Source organism: Vombatus ursinus, unplaced genomic scaffold, assembly GCF_900497805.2.
Source record: "Vombatus ursinus unplaced genomic scaffold, bare-nosed wombat genome assembly UNPS02009918.1, whole genome shotgun sequence".
Classification (NCBI taxonomy): domain Eukaryota; kingdom Metazoa; phylum Chordata; class Mammalia; order Diprotodontia; family Vombatidae; genus Vombatus; species Vombatus ursinus.
This window is the reverse complement of record NW_020949696.1, coordinates 5420163-5442435: the sequence shown is the minus strand read 5'-3', so window position 1 is coordinate 5442435 and position 22273 is coordinate 5420163. Positions and strand designations below refer to the sequence as shown.

Sequence of the window (22273 nt, the reverse complement as noted above, 5' to 3'; positions counted from 1 at the left end):
ATTCATTGCAGAGGTGAAGACCACTGGGTATGGAACACTGCATATCTGCACGTAATGTCAGACTTTATCCATATCTCAGTTGGTTTTGCTGAACTGTTTTTCTTTCCCTCTTTTTCTTTGTTATAATACATGGCTCTTTAGGTCAGGGAATAAGGAGGGATGTGCTAGGGAATATAGGTGCTATGAAAATAAAATATCACTAGAAACTTATTTTTTTAATTTTCATATTAGTCATGTTGTAAGGAAGAATTAGAACCAATAGGAAGAACCACAAGAAAGAGAAAACAAAACAAAACAGAAGAAAAAAATATCAAATAGTATGCTTCCATCTGCATTCAGATTCCATAGTTCTTTCTTTGGATGTGGATAGCATTTTCCATCATGAGACCTTTGGAGATGTCTTAGATCCTTGCATTGCTGAGAAGGGTTAAGTCTTCTCAACCTTAGTCATTGCACAAAGTGGCTGTTACTGTGCACAGCATTCTCCTGGTTCTGCTCACTTCACTCAGCATCAGACCATACAAGTCTTTCCAGGTTTTTCTGAAGTCAGCCTGCTCATCATTTCTTATAGAACAGTAGAATTCCATTCCATTCATATACCACAACTTGTTCAGTCATTCCCCAATTGGTGGGCATCCTCTCAATTTCCAATTCCTTGCCACTACAAAAAGAGCTGCTATAAATATTTTTGTACATGTGGGTCCTTTTCCCATCTGTATGATCTGTCTGGGATACAGCCCTAGAAGTGCTATTTCTGGGTCAAAGGATATGCACATTTTTATAGCTCTTTGGGCATAGTTCCAAATTGCTCTCCAAAATGGTTGGATCATTTCACAACTCCACCAACAATGCATTAGTGTTCCAGTTTTCCCACATCTTCTCCAACATTTATCATTTTCCTGTTTTGTCATGTTGGCCAATCTGATAGGTGTGATGTGGTACCTCAGAATAGTTTTGATTTGCATCTCTCTAATCAATAGTGACTTAGAGCATTTTTTATATGACTATAGATGGCTTTAATTTCTTCATCTGAGAACTGCCTACTCATATTCTTTGATCATTTATTAATTGGAGAATGACTTGTATTCTTATAAATTTGACTTAATTCTCTATATATTTTAGAAATGAGGCCCTTATCAGAAACACTAGTTATAAAAAGTCTTTCCCAGTTTTCTAATCTTGGTTGCATTGGCTTGCTTTGTGCAAAACCTTTTCAATTTAATGTAATCAAAATTATCCATTTTGCATTTCACAATGTTCTCTATCTCCTGTTTGGTCATGAATTCTTCTGCTCTCCATAAATCTGATAGATAAACTATTCTTTGCTCTCCCAGTTTACTTATAGTATCAGCCTTTATATCTAACTCATGAACCCATTTTAACTTTATTTTGGTATATGGTGTGAGATTTTGGTCTATGCCTAGTTTCTGCTATACTCTTTTCCAGTTTTCTCAGCAGTTTTTGTCAAATAGTGAGTTCTTATCCCAGAAGTTAGGGTCTTTGGGTTTATGAAATAGTAGATTACCATAGTCATTGACTACTGTGTCTTGCATACCTGACCTATTCCACTAATCTACCACTGTGTTTCTTAGCTAGTACCAAGTAGTTTTAATGATGCTGCTTTATAATACAATTTAAGATCTACAACAGCTTGGCCACCTTCCCCTGCATTTCTTTTCATTAGTTACCTTGATATTCTGGACCTTTTGTTATTCCAAATGAATCTTTTTATTATTTTTTCTAGCTCTTGAAAATTTTTAAAGGAAAAAAAAAAACTAGGGCCCAAAATATGTTGTAGGTCATATTGCCCTGTGACCATTTTTTTTTTTTTTTTAGGAAAGAAACCAAAGTTCAAACCCAGATCTCCATTATACCATGATATCCCTCTGTATTTAGAACTGAGAATATTATAACTAGAGAGATGAATATAGAATGTAGAAAGTTATAGCAGAACATGACTTCAGAATACAATATTAGAACTTAAAGGGACCTACCATAGAACATTGAGGCAGCTCAGTGGCTCAGTGGATAGAACACAGAGCCTAGAATCTGGAAGACCTCAGTTCAAATGTAGCCTCAGACACTTCCTAGCTCTGTGACCTTGGGCAAGTCACTTAACCTCTATTTGCCTTAACCCATTGAGGAGGAAATGGCAAACCACTCCAGTATCTTTGCCAAGAAAACTCCATGGACAGTATTGGCATGCTATAGTCCACAGTGTCATGAAGAGTCAGACACAACTGAATGACCAAGAATAACAAAGATTCAGAAAGTGTCTTAGAACATAGAAAGTTAGAGCTAAATGGGACCTTGGAGCATAGAATATAATCCTTTCCAGCTGACATTCTCATAATCCCACAGACTTTAGAGGTGAAAGACAATAGGTACCAAATACTAATGAATAAAGTGCCTTCATAGGATCATTGGTTTAGAACTGGAAAGGTCCTTAGAGTCACAGTCTCTCATTTTATAGATGAAGAAGTTTGCAAAATACTATGTGTGTATATATATATACATACATATTTTTATATTTTATATATATAAAATCTCATCTCATTTAAGTCTCACAAAAACCCTGTGATAGATATAGACTATAGTGTTGTCCCCATTTTACATATGAGGAAACTGAGGTTTATACAAGTTAAGTAACTTGATATCTAGTAAGTGCCAGAGGCAGAACTGGAAGCCAGTTCTGACTCCAAGTCCAGCACTGACCATGAGGTAACACTATCTTGTGTTAGGTCAGTGAGTGTCAATAGTAGCTCACAGGAGGGAGAGATGTGCATGTGCTGGAGGAATAAGGGAGGGAATTAAAAAGGGGAAAATAACACAAGGTAAAATCTACCAAGTACCGTATACTGTCTGGCACAGCCAGCCTGTCAGAAGTGTCAGCACTCAGAGGAGTGAGCAGAGAGGTGACATAGGATAGTGGCCAGAATGCTGGATTTGGAAGATAATCAGAGTTCAGAATCTACATTTGCAACCCTGAGCAGATCCCCTCACCATCTGAGCCTCAGTCTCCTTATCTGTAAAATAAGAGCATTAGTTTAGGGATTTATAACTTTTTTGTGTCCCGGACCCCTTTGGCCATCAGTCTGGTGAAGCCGATGGACTCCTTCTCAAAATAATTTTTTTAAATGCATGAGATAAAATGCATAGGATTACAAAAGAAACAAATTATATTGAAAGAGGTTTTTTGGTTTGTTTTTTTTTAAAAAACCACACAAGTTCATGGACCCCAGGTTAACATCCCCTAGCCACTAGATGATCTCTGCTTTCCCTTTCAATTCCACGAATGAGATCACAAGGCACTGGGATGGTCCAAAAGGTTTCCTGAAGAAAGGGAACCTGGTCACACATGGTTAGATGACTTATAGCCTACCCCCTTCCCCTCTTTCCCTAACTCATCCCAAGGGGACTAATCATGGGATTCTTAGTTTCCATTCCCTTTTATCTCCCTCGCCCACAGAGGTCAGCAGGCAACATCAGTTGGCTTCTGGGTGTAGTCATGGACCTGTCAGCTCTTCCATTTGAGGTTAATTGGTTCACTCCAGAGGTTGCCTTTTTCCGCCTCTAAGTTTACCCCTGCACATGGCTGAAATAGTTTAAACTCAAAACCAGAGATGGAAAAACACAACACATTACAGTTGTAGGCTCAGTTTCTGATTTTTTGCTGTGTTTTGCTGTTGTTGTTTTTTCCCTTAAACTGGCATGTTAGACATACTGGACTTTGACCGCTGTAAATGTTTGGGGACTAGACATTACTAAGTGGAATAATGCAAGATTTTGTAAGAGGAGTTTTGTTTTTCTGAAAAGTTCAAAACTACCTTCTTTAAAGAACTGATTGTGTAGCTGTCTGAATTCCCTGTCAATTATGAGATGATGATAATAACAGCTCTTATTTCTGTCTTGTTTTACAATTGCAAACTGCTATTGCCATTTGACGGGAAAGAACGCTGAGCCAAAGAGCAGAGGGCTGACAAATCCAGGGCCACACAGATAGGGCTTCAGACAGGCCTAGAATCCAGGCCTTCTGCCTACCAGGGTTGTTATCTTGGGCTTTGGGGAAAAGCAAACCCTTATATTACTTTTAATCCTCTTTATAACACTTTGGGATTTAATAGTATTTTCCTTACACTGGTAATTTGTGAGCAATCTTTTGTGTGTAAATAATTCCTTGGAAATCCCTTACAATTCCTCAAGGCATTTGCTTGGGAGAGTCAATGACACTCTTATGTCATAGTGGAAAGTATCCAAGGACTAGAAGTTTGGGGACTGGGGTTCTGGTTTTGCCTTAATTGTGTGCCTTCAGATAAGTCATTTCTCTTCTTCTAATCTCACTTTTGTCATCTGTAACGTGGAAAGGTTGGAGTCTTAACCATGAACTTAAGCCCATGAATTTATTTTTAAAATATTTTGATAACTATATTTCAGTATAATTGGTTTCCTTTGTAATCCTATATATTTTATTTTATGCATTTAAAAGCAATATTCTAAGAAAGGGTCCTTAGACTTCACTAGACTTCCAAAGGGGTCCAGAATGCAAAAAAGGTTAAAAACCTTTGATTAGATGATCCTTAATGTCCCTTTTGTCTCTGACATTCTGTGATTTAAACCCACATAGGCTCTTGTGTCTTTCAAATACTTTAATTCTTTGAAAGATCTGTAATTTCATCTCTGTGGGTCTTCTGTGGGTCCAGCAGATTGTGGCTCCTTTAAACCTTAAATAAATGTTCTTTATGAATTCCTCTGGCCAAAAAAGTGTGTCCACTGATGCCTAACTGTATAATGTGACTATCTACATTTAGCTACACTAATTCTTGGAGAGCAAGTCCACGGTCTGTGTCTGTGCAGAGGGCCTTCCCATCCTGTTAGGATCAGTCAGAGGTTTCTGGCCAGACCTGGCCAAAGGTACCTTCTGGTTCCTGAATTGTAGCCTGTTATTAAATCTATGAACAACTTTGCTCTTCATTATCTGTATGATATCCAGCAAGCCTCTCTCCTTCCTTTTATCTGGAAAATGAGGGGATTGGGCTTGATCATTTGTGACATCCCTTCTGCCTCACGATTAAGCAGTTATCAGCTGTTCTGTGCCATTCACTTTGCTTAGCATGGGCATACCAGTACAAAGAACCGCAGCATCTCTATGTTCAATGAGCTTTCATTCTATTCAGAGGCGATTACAAGCATGTACGTCTCTGAACAGCTACAGGATAACCCTAAAGACAACAAATACCAGGTACTTGTGGGCAGCACACTAGAAGCAGCTGAAGGCATAAAAACAGGCTTCATTCATGCAGAGAGGGATGTGTGAGGTGCATCTTTGATCCTAGGAGGCCTCAGAGCTCTGGAGAGGAGGCCTCGTGTGATGTTGTTAAAATACAAAGAACTGTTCATTTTGAATTTAGAGGACCTGGATTCAAATCCTAGCTCTGATACAAGCAGGTTGACCCTGGTAAAGTCACGCTGACTGACCTTTCTGAGCCTTTGCAAACTTAAAAGTTCTTTAGATGTAAGCTATTTAACATTTTAAAAAATGCTTAATTGTCTCTGTTTTTCTTACAGGGAAAATCTGAGTACAGTGGGAACAAGGTATGTAAAGTTATATCCTATTTTATTATCTCTTCAGTCTTTTTTTAATGAATAAAACAAGCTATAGTATTTTCTTTGAATAGTATACATGGTATATTGCCTACAGTTAACGTGGAGGAAAGAAGCTGAATTATCACTCAGTTGAGGGTGTTCTTGAATGATGTCATTTCAGGATCCTTATATCTTGAAAACATCTCTAGACCATCTGACCAGTCCCTGAACGAGGAAACTATCCTTGTATCTCTGTCTTCCTTTTCACCCCCACTGCAGCTGCCCTGCTTCAGGCCCTCATCCCTTCTTTCCTAGAAGACTGAAATAGCCTCCTTACTGGTCTTCCTGCCTATAATTTAGCTCCTTTTCAATCTATGTTCCACATTACTGCCCAAGTAATTTTTCTTACACACTGCTTTCATATGTTACCCTTCACCCCATAAACTTTCAATGGCTCCCCATTGCCTACTGAATTAAGTGATCATGGCATTCAAGATTCTCTGTGATATGGCACTACCCTACCTTTCCTTCTTACCTTGTTCCATTTCCTTCCAGTAATCTGCCTGCTCCTCTTAAAGAAGGAGCCCCCCCTTCCCCCAAAGACATCTCATTTCTGACCTGGCTGTACCACATCGGGGCTTCTCTGACTGATTTCTCTCCATCATGCCCCAGGAAGCTCTCATTCTGAGAGATCCCTAGAGCCCTGATACTCCACCTCATCACTGCTCTCTGCCCTTCTGATTGGGGAGGAGGTGGCCATAAAGCCCAAACCTCCATCTGAGGAGGGAGCCCAGGTCAGTCATCTCTTTTCTCACCCAGCTGCACAGCTTTGGATCGTCTCTGATTTCCTTACCATGTCCCCTTGTGGGATACCTTCCTTCTCCTCTCCTCTCCCCCACACCCTTTCAGCTTCCTTTTCTGTCTTCCCCCGTTAGACTGTAAGCTTCTTAAGGGCAGAGACTCATTTTTTTTTTCCATTTGTATCCCCAGCACTTAGTACGGTGCTTGGCACATAGTAGCTGCTTATAAGTGTTAATTGACTGACTACATTCCAGCCCAATGATACTATTCTCCAATATCAGTTTTTTTTTTTCAATTCAATTTAATAAACATTTTTTCTTCCCTCTCCAGTTTCTGTGCCTTTGCTCATACTATGACCTATATCTGGATGTCTCTATCTCCATCTCCCATCTGTTGAAATCCATATCCTCCATGTAGCCTTCATTTACTTTCTTAGCTGAAATTACCTTTTCTTCCTCAAAGTTCTTGTAGTTCTTTGTTTGCCTCTCTCATTTGCCCTTACCTCACTCTCATGTGTATCACATTTCTTAGAATGAAGGCCTTAGGGCTGGAAGGGACATTATAGAGTCCAAACTCATTTTATGGCTGAGGAAACTGAAGCCCAGAGAATTTAAGTGATGTGACCATGGTCATGTAAGCAGTAAGTATCTGAAGCAGGATTTGAATCCAGAGTCCAATGTTCTATCCGCTATCCCATGCTGCCTCTCTTAATTTGCATTTCTGTCTTTTTTCCCTACTAAATTGTAAACTCCTTGAGAGCAGGCCATGTGCCATATCTATTCTTGCATCCATGGTGCCTAGCCAAGTGCTTTACACAAAACCCATAACAAATATTTGTTGAGTGAATGAGTGCGCTTCAAGGTTCTGACTCATTTGACTGGTAATGTCATTTCAGTCTATTGGGCCACCTCTTCCTCACCACGCATTCCTCTCAGATAAGCGTTCTTTCGGCTCTCTGTAGCACTGGGCCCCTCTATTGCCCTCATCATTCCTTCTTCTTTAAATTTTGCTGAAGTTCATCTTAAACAGCCCAAAGCAAAAGCATAGCAGAAGGTACCCAGAACGGTGGGCCTGGAGTCAAGAAGACCTGAGTTCAAATTTGACCTCAGACACTGTTGCCCTAGACAAGTCACTTAACTTTGTTTGCCTCAGTTTCTCACCTGAAAAATGAGCTGGAGAAGGAAAGGGCAAACCATTCCAGTGTCTTTGCCAAGAAAACCCCAAAAGAGGTCACAAAGAGTTGTGTCTGAACACAACTGAAACAACTGAACAACAACAACAAAGCCAGCTATGAGAGGCCCCTCTGTGCCACCCAGTTACCTATCTCTGCACCAGAAGTGCTGTGGATCCATATTGTAGGGAGGACGATGAGCTTCAGAACACAAGGTGCAGGCAGCACCTCGTATGTGGTGCGTTCCCTTTCTAACTGGGCTACGAGAAACAACCGAGCTGTGTGGCCCTCAAGTCTGCCAGCACCAGAGAGCCGGGAGGGCATGTAATAGATCGTGCCAGCCTCTCTGTGCTAGGAAGCAGAGTGTGGACAGGGGAGATGCTGAGGATTAGAGGAGCACTGTGGCTTGGGCAGCCAGTGCCCCACCCGGGGCCTTTCTCTTGGTGGGTCATTGTTGTGACGAGTGGGGGCATTTGCAGGTTTCTTTGTCTGTCTGAGTTCTTGTGTTGTGTTGTTCCAGAATTGGAGTAATAGGAGGTGGCAGTGAAAGCTGTGGTCAGATTGAAACTAGAACTTGACGTGTCCCAGCTGAGCTTGCTCCTGCCTCTTCATCCTGAGCGAAGTGTGTCCACTCTGGCAGGCCCGTGGGCACATGACCCGGTCCCATCTAAAGAGGAGGGGAATCAAGCAAAAGAGGCTGCCTGGTGGAGCAGGGAGAAACCTGGCCCGACAGTCAGGCAGGGCTGAGTCCAGCCACGTCCCAGTTCTGCCATTGCATAGGAGCACAGAAATGAAAGGAACCTTAGAATTTGCCTTGTCCAGACCCCTCATTTACATGCGAGGTAGCTGAGGCCTAAAGAGACCTAAGGAGTCCAAGGCCACTTGCCCAAGGTCATACAAGTAGTAAGAATTTGGACCACATCCCTCAGACTCCAAATCTAGTGTCTTCAGTTTCCCCATTTGTAAAATGCAGAGGGTTGAACTAAATTATCTCTAATGTCACTTTAAATTTTAAAAGTTTGAATAAAGTTTGAGTTGAATAGTTACATGACCAGACCCAAAGAGTAGACTTTAAAGGCTTAATGTCAACTTGCAGCAAGATCTCTCCAGCGGAATGCCCCAGGGATATGCCCTTGGTTCTGCTGTACTCAGCATTTTTATCAGGGATCTCAGTGAATCTATAAGGTGATTATTTTACATTTTTATTTGACATGGAGCTGGCAAGGATATTTAGAGCACTAGATGACAAAGTCAAGATACAAAAATATTTTGATAAGTTAGAATGGGCCCAATCTAATAAAATGAAATTTAAGAGTGATGAAAAGAAAATCTTACACTTGGGTTCCAAAAATCAAATTTGTAAGTACGAGTTTGGGGAACCCATGACTAAAGAATTATTTGTCTAAAAAAGACCTGAGGGTTTTAAGTGCAATTTAGACTAAATAGGAATCAGTAGTGTTAACAGAGCTCCCCCAAAAGCTCATGGACTCTTTACTTCTTGTAGGAGAATGAGTCCTAGATATTTTGTGTATTTTGTAATTATTTTAAATGAGACTTTTTATTATGTCCTTCTGTATTTTGTTATTGCTATACAGAAATGCTTTTAGTTTTCATGGATTTACTCTGTATCTTGCTACTTAACTGAAACTATTGATTATCTCAGGGTTTTTTTCTGATTATCTAGGATTTTCTAAGTAAACCATCATGTCATCAGCAAATAGGGATAATTTTGTTATGCCTTTAATTTCTTTCTCTTCTCTTATGGCTACTGTTAGGATTTCTAGCACTGTACCAAATACCAATGGAGAATGGGGGCATCCTTACTTAATTCCTATATTTATTTGGCAAGTTTTTAGTGTTTCCCTGCTGCATGTAATGCTGCTAATGTGGTCTAAGGCTGCTGCATTAAGAGATGCAGAGTCCAAAACACAGAAAGGGGTTAGTTTCCCTGTACTCTTACTTGGTCAGATCACATGTGGAATATTGTGATTCTGGGCACTTCATTTTAAGAAGATTATTGATAATCTAGAGAGTGACCAGAAGAGAGCAACCAGGTTTTAAGCAGGCAGGAGACTAGGCACTACAGGGATCATTTGAAGGAACTGAAAATGTTTTGTTTTTTTTTAGAAAAAAGACCAGGAAGACATGATAGCTGACTTTTAGGGTTTGAAAGACTTTCTCCTGAAATAGGGATTAGGTTTGTTATGTTTTGAGGCCCAGGAAAATGATCAGCTTGTCCAAGGTCACACAAAAAGATGGATGGATGGATGGATGGATGGATGGATGGATGGATGAATGGATAGATAGATAGATAGATAGAGCATTTAGTGTTTATTACTTATTAGGCATGGTGCAAACAAGATAGTCCCTAGCCTCAAGGAACTTACATTCTGACAGAAGAAGACAACATGTAAAAAGCATCTGAAAAGCAGTGAGGGGAGAGGACAGGTATCCACATCAGGCCAACATGTTTGGCAAGGAAGAGGAGGAGAAGTGGCCCAGGAAGGTAATCATCACAGAAGAGTGAAGCTTCAGGGTAGAGGTTTGACCAGGAAGGAGAAGCAGTTGATAAGGAAGAAAAGAATCACAAGTAGTAAGAGTTAGAGGTAAGATTTGATTCCAGATTATTTGACTTCAGAGCCAGTGTTTTTTTTCCCATCTTCAAGCAAAGGTTGTACGGCTTGCTTGGCAAGTTACAGAAGGAATTTGTGGTCAGGTATAAGTTGAACTAGCAGTCCTCTGAGATCTCTTCCAATGATTCTGGGCCTATAAACATTGGAGGAATTTTTTTTTTTTGTATTGCTTGCTTCTCAGAACACAGGTGTGAATCAATCTATTATGAGCTTACGGGAAATTGTGGATAAGTCATTTATTCATTCGTTTATTCTTAGATTCACTCAGCAAACATTTCCAGAATACCTACTATATGTACAAAGTAGCTACTATTGAAAATAAAGATGACTGCCTGTGTAGAACATCTGTACCAGAAGGAGAGATAAGATAAGAATATAGATCAATAAACATTAGCACATGATTAGCATGTAAAAGGACTCTGAAATGTTTGGAGATCAGATGAGATGGGGATCATTTTCAGCCAAGAAGATCTAGACATGTTGTAGTGGAAAGAACACAAAGGCTGGAGTAAGATTAGTTTTGCATCTTACTTCAACCACAGGCTTCCTGTGTGCCCTTAGGCATATTACCTTACTTTCTTAGGCTAAGGGTTTGCATATAAAATGAGGGATTAGATTTTCTCCCCCTCCCTCTTCACCTCTCTCCCCAAGATGGTGTGCAATCTGATACAGGCTCTACATACACATTCCTATTAAACGTATTTTCACATTAGTCATATTGTAAAGAAGAATTAGAACCAATAGGAGGAACCACGAGAAAGAAGAAACAAAACAAAACAGAAGGAAAAAAGCAAATAGTATGCTTTGATCTGCATTCAGACGCCATAGTTCTTTCTCTGGATGTGGATAGCATTTTCCATCATGAATCTTTTGGAGATGTCTTAGATCTTTGCATTGCTGAGAAGAGCTAAATCTGTCAAAGTTAGTCATTGCACAATGTGACTATTACTATGTACATTGTTCTCCTGATTCTGCTTACTTCACTCAGCATCAGTCCATACAAGTCTTTCCAGGTTTTTTTGAAGTCTGCCTCCTCACCATTTCTTATTGAACAATAGTATTCCATTCCATTCATATACCACAACTTGTTCAGCCATTCCCCAATTGATGGGCATCTCTTCAATTTCCAATTCTTTGCCACCACAGAAAGAGCTGCTATAAATATTTTTGTATATGTGGGTCCTTTTCCTGTTTTTATGATCTCTTTGGGATATAGACCTGGAAGTGATATTGCTGGGTCAAAGGGTATGCACAATTTTATGGCCCTTTGGGCATAGTCCCAAATTGCTCTCCAAAATGGTTGGATCATTTCACAACTCCACCAACAATGCACTAGTGTTCCAGTTTTCCCACATCTTCTCCACCATTTATCATTTTCCTGTTTTGTCATGTTAGCCAATCTGATAGGTATGATTGGAGTATACAATGTCAATAGGGATAGGATGGTGAAAGCATTCTCCAGGTTTATTGATGAGTGTCACCAAAAGCCTAAAGGCAAGAAAGCCTGGTTTGTGTTTCAGGGGATATCAAATCATTCAGTCTGGCCAGTGTCATCAGAGACCAAGATTCCCCTTCCCCATTTGGCTACCAGAATGTGTATTTGATTAAAATGGTGCTTATACTGTTCATCTGAATTCTCATCACATCCAGTAAGTGAAGACTAGCATCTACCGTCTGTAGAGCAAGTGAATCTCTTCTCTCAGGTGCCTTAATGCAATTGTGTCAAGATCTACCCTGTGAAATCACAGTTAAACAACAATCTTCATTACAATGAAGAGAGAAATTGTGAAACAAAACCTATTTCTATTTCTACAAGTTTGCTTCTGGAAGGTTGTCTCTGATGTCAGTCAAATAAATATTATTTTATCCACAACTGGAAAAAGCTCTCAGTTGTACTGATCCAATTCACCTATCGAGAATGTTGCTTATTCCCAAGAGTCTGCTTGAGATTTTTTAAATCCCCAGACCAGTTAGTTGCTTGCATAACCAACATCTTGTGAAAGGGATGTGGGAGCTGCCTGAAAACTCACTCCAGAAAGGCCTTAGTACTGAGAAGACCCAGAAAATGGAAACTATATGTTTTAGAGGTGGGGAGGAAGGTAAGGAAGGACACCACTCCAATCAGGATTGCTCTGGTGTATCTTTTTTTGTCTTTACACACTTACACAAATGGTCTAATGATAGCCGTAAATGAAATAATTGATAGACACTAACCCCCTCAAATTGTGCATGGTTGTAGCAATAGAGCACAGTCCCATACATTAGGCTCTAGCTTTGGCAGAGGAATCTCTCTGCCCTCCCTGCCTCAAATGTAAATTGTCATAAAAAGTTTGAGCAAGAAAGAACCTTAGCAAATAAAATGTCAGAGTGAAAAAAGATAGGCAAGACTCCATGGCCTAAAATTATACAGGAAGAGTTGGCCCAAGAGGAACGTGATGCTATCAGGGATGAAAATCTAAAGACGTAAAAGCAATTCCACCAAAGAAAAGAGGCAACTGTCTCAGGAGACCAATGTAGATGTGCAGGGAATTATCAGCTTAGATTTTTAAAGCAGATATGTTGATGATGGCATCAAGAACATGTAACAGGATAAATATAAAATGCAGGGGAGCAGCAGGTGCCTGTAATAATAGTACCAGAACAAAAGCTCAGAATGAGCTGAGGTTGGCAACAAGTATGAAGGATAACCAAAAAGGGCTTTGGGGCCTCTGTTGAGGCCAAGAGGAAGATCAAAACAGGAAGAAGACCTATGCTCAAGGCAAGTGTGATGATAATGGACAGCAGAGAAAAGGGAAAGTGGCTCCACTTTTGTTTCTCTTTTCTCTATTAAGGAGAACAATCTTCAGATTAGAAAAGATTGATCCAAAATAACAGAAAAGTCAAGATTTATGAAAAGATTGTACTACAGTATCCCTCAATGAGTTTATTACCAAACCCAGATGAACTGTATCCCAGGAAATTGACAAAATGGGCAGATCTAACTTCTGGGCCACTATCGGTGATATTTTTAAAATTGTTGAGAAAGGGAGAGATGTCCTTAGAACAGGACACAAATGTCCTCATTTTGAAAAAGGGAAGAAGACAGAGTCATCAACCAATAAGATTTCTGAAGCACTTTGTGCTAAGTACTTTGAATAAAAAAATCAAAGTAAAAGAATTCCTACCTTGAGGGGTAGGAGGGTAGCAACGTGTCCAGCCAATGAATCAAGAGTTCCTTAAGTACTTAACTCTGTGTCAGGCACTGTACTAGTATCAGAGATACACAAACACAAGCAAAATGGCCCCTGCGTTTAAGGACCTCACATTCTAAAAGGTGAGACACATAGGTGGGTACATACAAAGCAGATACAAAGTAACCTTGGAGGGGCAGGCACTAGTATCTAAGGAACCAGAAAATGACTCATGCAGCATATGATTCTTGAGCTGAGCCTTGAACGAAAACAAGAATTCTAAGAGACAGAAGTAAGGAGAGAGAGCATTCCAATCCTGGGGGACAACAGTGCAAAATCATGGAGGCAGGAAATGGTGTGTTTTGTGTGAGCAACAGCAAATAAGGCGTTTTAGATGGATCATAGAGGATCATGGATGGGAGTAATGTATAATGAGGCTGGGCCCAGGTTTTAAAGAGCTTTCATTGCCAAGCAGAGTTTATATTTATTTATGTATTTATTATTTATTATATATTATATATTAAGCAGGGAGATTACATGATATAGAATGGAGGGAAGAGAGACTTGAAGTAAGATAACCAGCTAGGTGACTTTTGGAATAAATCTAGGCAAGAGTTAATATAAGATAAATAGATTAAATGGATATATGGAGGGATGGGGGGGAGACACAGAAAGGTAGAGAGATAGAGACAGAGAAGTATATAAATACACAGCCAGTGAGCTGAGCCTTGAAGGGAGCTAAGACTTCTGAGAAGCAAAGGTGAGTCAGGAGAGCATTCCAGTCTGTGCAAAAGTAGGCAGATGGGAGTAATGTTCTACACGGGAATCATTGATTAGGCCAGTTTCAGCCTAGAAAGATAGGTTAGATGTTTTAAAGCGCTTTAAATGCCAAATAAAGGTGATTTTATTATTTTTTTTCTTAGAGACAGTGTGGGGGGAGGAGGTGGTAGTAAAACATCTCATCAAGGAGTGATGTGGTCAGACCTGGGCTTTAAAAATATCACTTTCACAGCTATGTGGAAGATGAGTTGGAGGGGGGAAAGACTTAGAATTAGAGAGACCAGCTAAGATATTATTGCAATAATCCACTCAAAAGGTGATAAGTATCTAAACTAAAGTAGTTATGGTGTGAATGGTGTGGAAAGGGTGGATGTGAGAAATATTGAGGATGTAAAATTGACAAAATTTGAAAACTTACTGTGTATGAGGAGGGATGAGAGTGAAGAGTTGAGGATACTCCTCCTACAGAAATAGGAAAGTTAGGAAGAGAGATGGGTTTAGATGGAAAGATGATGAGTTCTGTTTTGGACATGCTGAGTTTTAGATGCCTGTGAACCATGCAGGTGACGGGAAATACAGTATTGGTGCTCAGGAGGATGACGGCTAGTTGTAGAGATTGATGAGTAATCTGCATAGAGATGATAGCTGGATCTGTGGGAGCTGATGATCACTGAGGAACTCTACAGTAGTAGAAGAGAGGGCCAGGATAGAGCTCTGGTATATAAATAGGGATCACAAGATTTAGAGCTGGAAGGGAACTTCGAGGTCCTGGAGTCCAACCTACTCATAAGTCGTGGGAACTGAGATCAGATTCAAGAGGTTGAGAAGTTAGGGTTAATGAAGGAAATGGAAGCAATCAAGTATAGACATTTTTCCTAGGAATTTGGGAAAAGGAGGAAAAATATAGGGTGATAACTTGAGAGGAGGAGTTTTTAAGGATCAAGAAGCTCTGAACATGTTTATAGGCAGCAGGAAAGGAGCCAGTGGCATAGGAGAGGTTAAAAATTAGGGGGAGAACAAATGATGGCATGTGAATGGAATAGAGTAGTATTACATCATAAGAAATGGTGAGGGGACAGATCCAGAGAAATCTGGAAACATTTGTGTGAACTGATGCTCAGTAATGTCAGCAGAACCAGAACAATTTATACAATGGCTACATTATTGTAAAAGAAAACAACTTGGAAAGATTTAAGAACTCTAATTAGTCACTATTCCAGAAGTCTCAACAATGAAGCATGTTTACCACTTCTTGACAGGGAAGTGATGGACTATAGGGACAAAATGAGACATACAGTTTCAAACACAGCCAACGCGCAAATTTGTTTTGCTTTATTATACTTATTCCAAAGTAGGGCTTTCCTTTGGGGATGGGATAGAGGGTTACAAGGTGGAATAAAAGGATAATGATAGAGATGCAAAAAAAAAAAAAAAAAAAAGAAAGGAAGGAAGGTCAATGAAGCATTTAAAACCTACCCAGAAGAGAGAAAAGGGAAGTTCACAATGGAAACAAGCAAAGCAGTGTTGTTACTACTGTGTTAAATTTAACATAGCCTTTTTTTTTTAAAGCAAGTAGTATGTAACAGAGAGTCACAGTTTAAAATAGTCTTCTTTCTCTGTACTTTTATATGGAAATGTTCATTTTTGTTGATGTTTGTCTCGCTCATAATAGAAAAAGAACCTTTTTTGGGGGGGAAAGGAAAATTGAGGAGAGGGAAGGGAGGATTAAAGGGCTAAGCTCCTGGAAGAGATGGATAGAGATAGGCTCAAGGGCACAAACGGAGGAGTTAGCTTTGGCAAGGAAACGTATCACCTCTACTCCAAGACTGGAGCAAAGGAGGAGAGAATGGGAGATGATGTGAAAGTGACTTGAAGTGGAGAATTGAGGAAAAGAGGGAACTTGGAACAGATAACCTCTTCATGGATATGTGAGGTAAGGTTCTCTGATGAGAGGAGAGGGGAGATGGGTGTAGGTGAGAGATATTGAGCTCCCAAGAGGTACCAAAAACTCTGGAAACAGACTGATCCAGATTAAAATGCAAGGGAAATGTTTTTAAACATAAAAATGCAGCATAGATAATGTTAATTTGTTGTTTACTATGTCAGTATGCAGCCTGCAATTTCTGTTTGAATTTGACACCACTGGTATAGGTGGTCCAAGGAGGGAAGAGAAGGTAAACAGCTGCTGTGGAGAGTTGATAAAAAATGAGGCTAACAAAAGAATTGCTATGGAGCAGCGAACGCTTAGTTGATGTTGAGTAACATAACTTTTTAGTGCATCTAGCACCTAAGCAGGAGCAGAGAAGGTAGATGGCAGAAATAATCTTGGTTCCGATTTGGAAAGGGAGGAGCAAGGATATGATAATGAGGCAAGGGATTCACGGATAAAGGACAGCTGAACTGGTTAACTAAAGGGTTAAAATTCTGAAGGGAGAAAAGTGAGGCCAGAGTGAGGGTGATGACTTGGGAAAGCATGGTGAGATGGACAAACTGTGCTATGCCAAGGACTGAGATCTAGGAGGGGTAAGGCACAGGGTAAGGTGAAAGTTAAGGATATTATGGTCAGAGGAATTTCAGAATTGTGAGTGTAGAATTGTCACTTATAGTTGATGATGTCATCAAGTGTATGACCATCCCTCAGTGTGGCCGAGGTGAAGTGAATTAGATCCAAATCATAGGAGTTGAAGTTGATGAACTGGGAAGCCAGGGTATTTGAGAGGACATCAGCCTTTAAGTTGAGGTCCCTACCTCATCCTGTTTCCACATTGAGTACAATGGGTCACTGAGAGCCTGAGGGTTCAGATAAACAATTCCTTAAAGTAAAAACATTCAGACATTCCTCGGTAAAAAAGTCTGAAAGGTGGTTAAAAACAAAAAACAAAAAAAAAAGGAAAAAAGCAATCTACAGGAAAGTAAAAGTAGGGGAAAGCTCTGTCAAGGAGATTAAAAGAAGGTGTCAAGGAAATTCCTCAGGGTCTATACACACACACACACACACACACACACACACACACACACCCCCACACACACACCCGGCCAGAATCCTAAAATGTCTTTATATATATTCCTTGCCAAAGGGTCCACAACTGGATTCTTACGCCAGCCCACCAACAGGAGAAATTAACTCAGATTGCACCAAGTCTTTTCCATAGTCTCTTGGCTTACTGCTTGGTTTTGTGAGAATGGAATGTGGTGCTTAACTCAAGCCTTCCATTTTCCTCTGGTGTCCTGTCCATGTTTGGGCCAGCTTACATAGCGGTTGTGGTGGCAAAGAAGACTCATTAAAATATAAGCTGGTGGTTTTGACCATTATTCCTGTCAATGTTTTAGAATTCGTATATATATAAATATATAATTGATAAATTTTATTTCCACACATTATGAAAACCTCAATATTCATAATTCAGTCTTCCATAATTTATGATCCCTAAAATACTTAAACAAAATAGCATAAAGCAGCCTTACATTTCAGTAGTTTATATAGTTGGCTTTAAAAAAGAGTGTGTACTTTAATAAATTAGTGCCAAAGTGGACTATTGTTTTTATCTGAGTTTTGTTATAATTTAAAGTTATCTTCATTTATATAGGTATAGTCCCTGTGTATTATTCTTTTAGTTCTGCTTTCCTAATTCTGAATCCCTTCATGAGACTTGCCGTATAATTCTTTAACTTCATAATTTCTTTAATTTCTTAACTTCATTCAACATTTTTAATAATAAAACAGTATCTCTTACATTCATATACCACAGTTTGTTCAGCCATTGCCTAAATCATTTTGCATGTAGCTTATCTTAATTCAACTTAAGAAACTGCTTTTATTATTCTGCTATTATAAATAGTATTGCTATGAATATTTTTGTATAGATTGGTCTTTTCTTGCTGTTAATAACCTTCTTTTGGGATAAAAACAACAGTAGGATCACTAGATCAAAGAGTATGTACATTTTTGTGACTTTTCTTACATAATTCCAAATTGTTTTCCAAAATTTTTGGACCATATCATGGTTATACTAGCAGAGAACGAGTGTGCTCATTTTTTCACAGCCAATATTGATTTTTTCATTTTTATACCTTCTTTGCCAGTTTGATACTCCAGAGTTGTATTGACATGCATTTCTTCAATTTGTAGTGATTTTGAGTACTTTTTCAGACAGAATTTCTTCCTTTAAAGACTATTCATTTCCTTTGACAACTTGTTTATTGAGGAATGGTCCCCTTAATCTTACATGTTGCAATTCCCTTTTGGTTTGGAATATTAGATCTTCATCTGAGATGTTTTGTACAAAGATTTTTCCCAGTTCCAATATTTTCTTAATCTGGATGCATTGATTTAGTTTATGCAAAAGCTTAAAAAAATTTTTTTTTACTTAACTTGTCTGTTGTATCTATATTATCCATTGATTAAATATATACTCCTTTCACCATTCATAATAAATGTAGCCTTCCACTTTCCTCCAGTTGTATTATGGTGTGATTTTTTTTATAATGAGATCATTATGAATTTATTGGAATATATTATGGTATATGATATAAGGATCTAGTCTTGACTATTTTCCTTCAAACTTCTGTCCATCATTACCAGAAGTTCTTGCTGAATAGAGTTCTTTCCCCAGTGTTTCATACTCTCAAGTTTATTGAAGACATACTGAAGATATTTCTGTCTTATGTCTTACTCATCTAATTTATTCCACTGATCAACTTTCATTTTTTTAATCCAGTGCCAGAGCATTATCATTAATGTTTTAAAATCTAATTTAAGATCTAAAAATGCCAAGCCTTCCCTTCATTTCTATTTCTTAAATTATTTCTGTAAGTATTCTTGACTTTTTGTTCCTCTATATGAAGGATTTTATTATTTTGACTAATTTTGTAAACATCTCCATAGCAATTTGATTGGTGTGGCATTAAATCCATAAGCTAAATAGTAACATCGTTTTTACTATATTGTTTGTAACTGCACCATAAACATTGACAGGATATCTTCCTGTAATTCTGTGAAAATTCTTTTGTAGTTGTATTTATTTAAATCCTATGTATGTTTTGATAGGTAAAATTCCAGATATTTAATGAATCTTGTTATTTTAAAATGGTGTTTCTCTTTCTGCCTCTTTCTGGGTTTTGTTAGTAATATACAGAAGTACTGGTAAGTTTGGGGTTTTTTTGTGTACTGTTACTTGGCTGTTTTTATTTTTTAGTTAATTCTCAAGGATTTTCTAAGTAAAACATCATATCATCTACATATAGAGACAATCTTGCCTTCTCTTTGCCAGCATTAATTCCCACAGTTTCTCTTTCTTGTCTCCTGGCTTTAGCTATCATTTCTATCAAATAACAATGGTGACAATGGGCATTCTAGCTTCTTTAGTGATCTTACTGGGAAAATTTGTGAATAAATTTTTTTTTATTACAAATAATACTGGCTCTTGGTTTTAGATAAGTGCTTTTGATCATGTTTAAAAAAAGATTCTTTCATTCTAATATTTATATCTAATATTTAACATAAATAAATATTGCATTTGATTGAAATTCTCTGCATCTATTGAGATGATCATATTGTTTCTGTTATTAATGTGATTTATTTTGCTGATTGATTTCCTGATATTAAATCATCCTTAAGTTCCTGCAATGAATCCAACTCAATCATAATGAATTTATTTTTAGCTATATTTACGTAATCTCTTTGCCAGTATTTTGTTTAATATTTTTGTTTCAGTGGACATTAATTTTATTACTCTTTCTAATTCTCTTTCTGTGCTTTACTCTTCCATCATTTTAAAATAGTTATGCCTGGGCTATTGCAATAGACTTCTGGTTGAGTTCCCTGCCACAAGTCTCTATTCCAGTCTGTCCTCTACTCAGCTGCCAAAGTAATCTTTGTAGTACGGGTCTGACCATGTCAGTCAGTAAACTTTAGGATCAAATATAAACTCCTTGGATATTCAAAGCTCTTCATAACCTACTCCCCACATTTCCCTTTCCATCTTTCTAGTCTTTGTATACCTTACACCCCTAGACTTCATGTACTCTGACGTCTAACGATACTGGCTTCCTTGCTGTTCTTTGAACAAGACACTGGCATCTTCATTGGCTGTCCCCCATGCCTGGAATTATCTCTCTCATCTCTATCTCCTGGCTTCCTTGGCTTCCTTCAAGTACCAGCTAAAATTCCACCTTCTACAAGAAGCCTTTTCTGATCTCCCTTAATTGTAGTCCATTTCCTCTGTTAATTCTCTCTAATTTATCCTGTATGTAGCATTTTTGTATATAGTTATTTACATTTATTTCTCCTCTTCTCCTTCCCTATTAGGTTATGAACTCCTTGAGGGTAAATACTGTCTTTTGCCTTTCTTTGTGTCCCCAGTGCTTAGCACAGTGCCTGGCACAAAATGGGTGCTTAATAAATATTAATAGATAGGGGCAGCTAGGTGGTGCAGTGGATAGAGCACCAACCCTGTATTCAGAAGGACCTGAGTTCAAATTCGGCCTCAGACACATAACACTTACTAGCTGTGTGACCCTCGGCAAGTCACTTAACTCCATTGCCTAATCAAAAAATAAATAAATATTAATTGATGACTGACTTAACTGATTGAGATTAGAGACTGTCTTATAGAGTTTGGTAGAGTGCCTTCTTTCTTGATTTTTTTAAACACTGTATATATCATAGTGTTTATTTTTCTTTAATTTAATGTAAGTTCTGTCAAATTATTAATCATTTTAAAATCCAGATGTAGGATTTTCTCTGTAGGAGTTGATGTATGACTTGCTTAATTTCTCTTTCTGAGGTTGTATTATTTATGTTATCTTACTATTGGTTATTTAGTCATCTTTTAGATATCCATTTATTTTGTTTTCCATATTATTGTCATATAATTCAGTATAATAATTTCTGATAATTTTCTTTATTTCTTTTCTATTTATTGTTTATTATCTTTTCTCATTTTGCTGACGATTTTGTTTTCCCTCGTTATTTTAATTCAAATCAACCAATGTTTTATCAGTATTATTAGCCTTTTAAAATAGCGTTTTGTTTTATTCGTTTTTTTTTAAATTATGACTTATATTTATCTTGCTTTTAATTTTCAAGATTTATTGATTTTTAATTTATTGCGTGCTCAATCAAGTATTCCTTTCTTTTTCTCTTTTGTCAATACATTTAGGGAAATAAATTTTTTCCAAGCACCTGAATTATCTTTACTCCATAAAGTTTGATATGTTCTTTTATGATTATCATTTTCTTTAATATATATTTTCATTGTTTCCATGATTTGATCTTTTCACGCAGTCATCATTTAGAATATTTATAGATTCAGTTTGTCGATCTTTTGCTCACATTTTCTTTATTGAATATAATTTTTATTGTACAATGACATGTAAAGGATGTATTTGTTTTCTATTTCTGTTTGTTGTTTTTAATGTTTTTTTAAATTATAGAAGTTATATGGAAGTTTGAGTAATATGTAAATACTCTTAAGAATTTACCATAGTCCCAATGTCCAGTTTTTCTAAAATTCTGTTCAGTTCTATAATTTCCTTGTTTATCTTTCTGTTGAATTTGTGAAGCTCTGATGTAGAAATGTGAAATAATTATTTTAGAAGTTATCATCCAGGTCAGGAGTACTTAAACTAGAGTTCACGGGCCCCTAGTATTAATGGGATTTATGTATTGCTTTTAAGTCTTAGAAAGTACTTTACAAATATTGTCTCACTTTATTCCCAAAACAACCATGGAAGGTAGATGCTATTATTATCACTGTTTTACAGATGATCACACTGAGGCAAACAGCAATTAAATGACTTTAACTGACACTAAATGACAATTAATTAAATAGGGTTATGCAGCTAGTAAGTGTATGAGGCCAGATTTGGAGATGACCTCCAAGTTATCATGTATCTTGTTTATACATAGTTATCTATATATCTCCCCATCAGATTGTGAACTCCTTGAGGACTTGGACTATTTTTATATCCCCAGTGATTACCACAGTACTCAGCACATAGTAAGCTTACTAAATTCTTGTGAATTTAAAAAGGGATCCATAGGCTTTTCCAAACTGCCAAAGAGATGTGTTATATACACACACACACACACACACACACACACACACACACACACACACACACACACACACACA

General features: G+C 38.0%; 1 protein-coding gene across 3 annotated transcripts in view; it reads left to right on the top strand.

Annotated features, from left to right (window-relative positions):
- The window catches only part of GNG7 (G protein subunit gamma 7), a 373686-nt gene that overhangs the window by 241598 nt on the left and 109815 nt on the right, over positions 1-22273 (top strand). For all 3 annotated transcript variants that reach the window (XM_027853087.1, XM_027853088.1, XM_027853090.1), the window contains one exon: positions 5566-5592. The gene's annotated coding sequence lies outside the window, so the exon portion shown is untranslated. The remainder of the gene's footprint in view (positions 1-5565; positions 5593-22273) is intronic.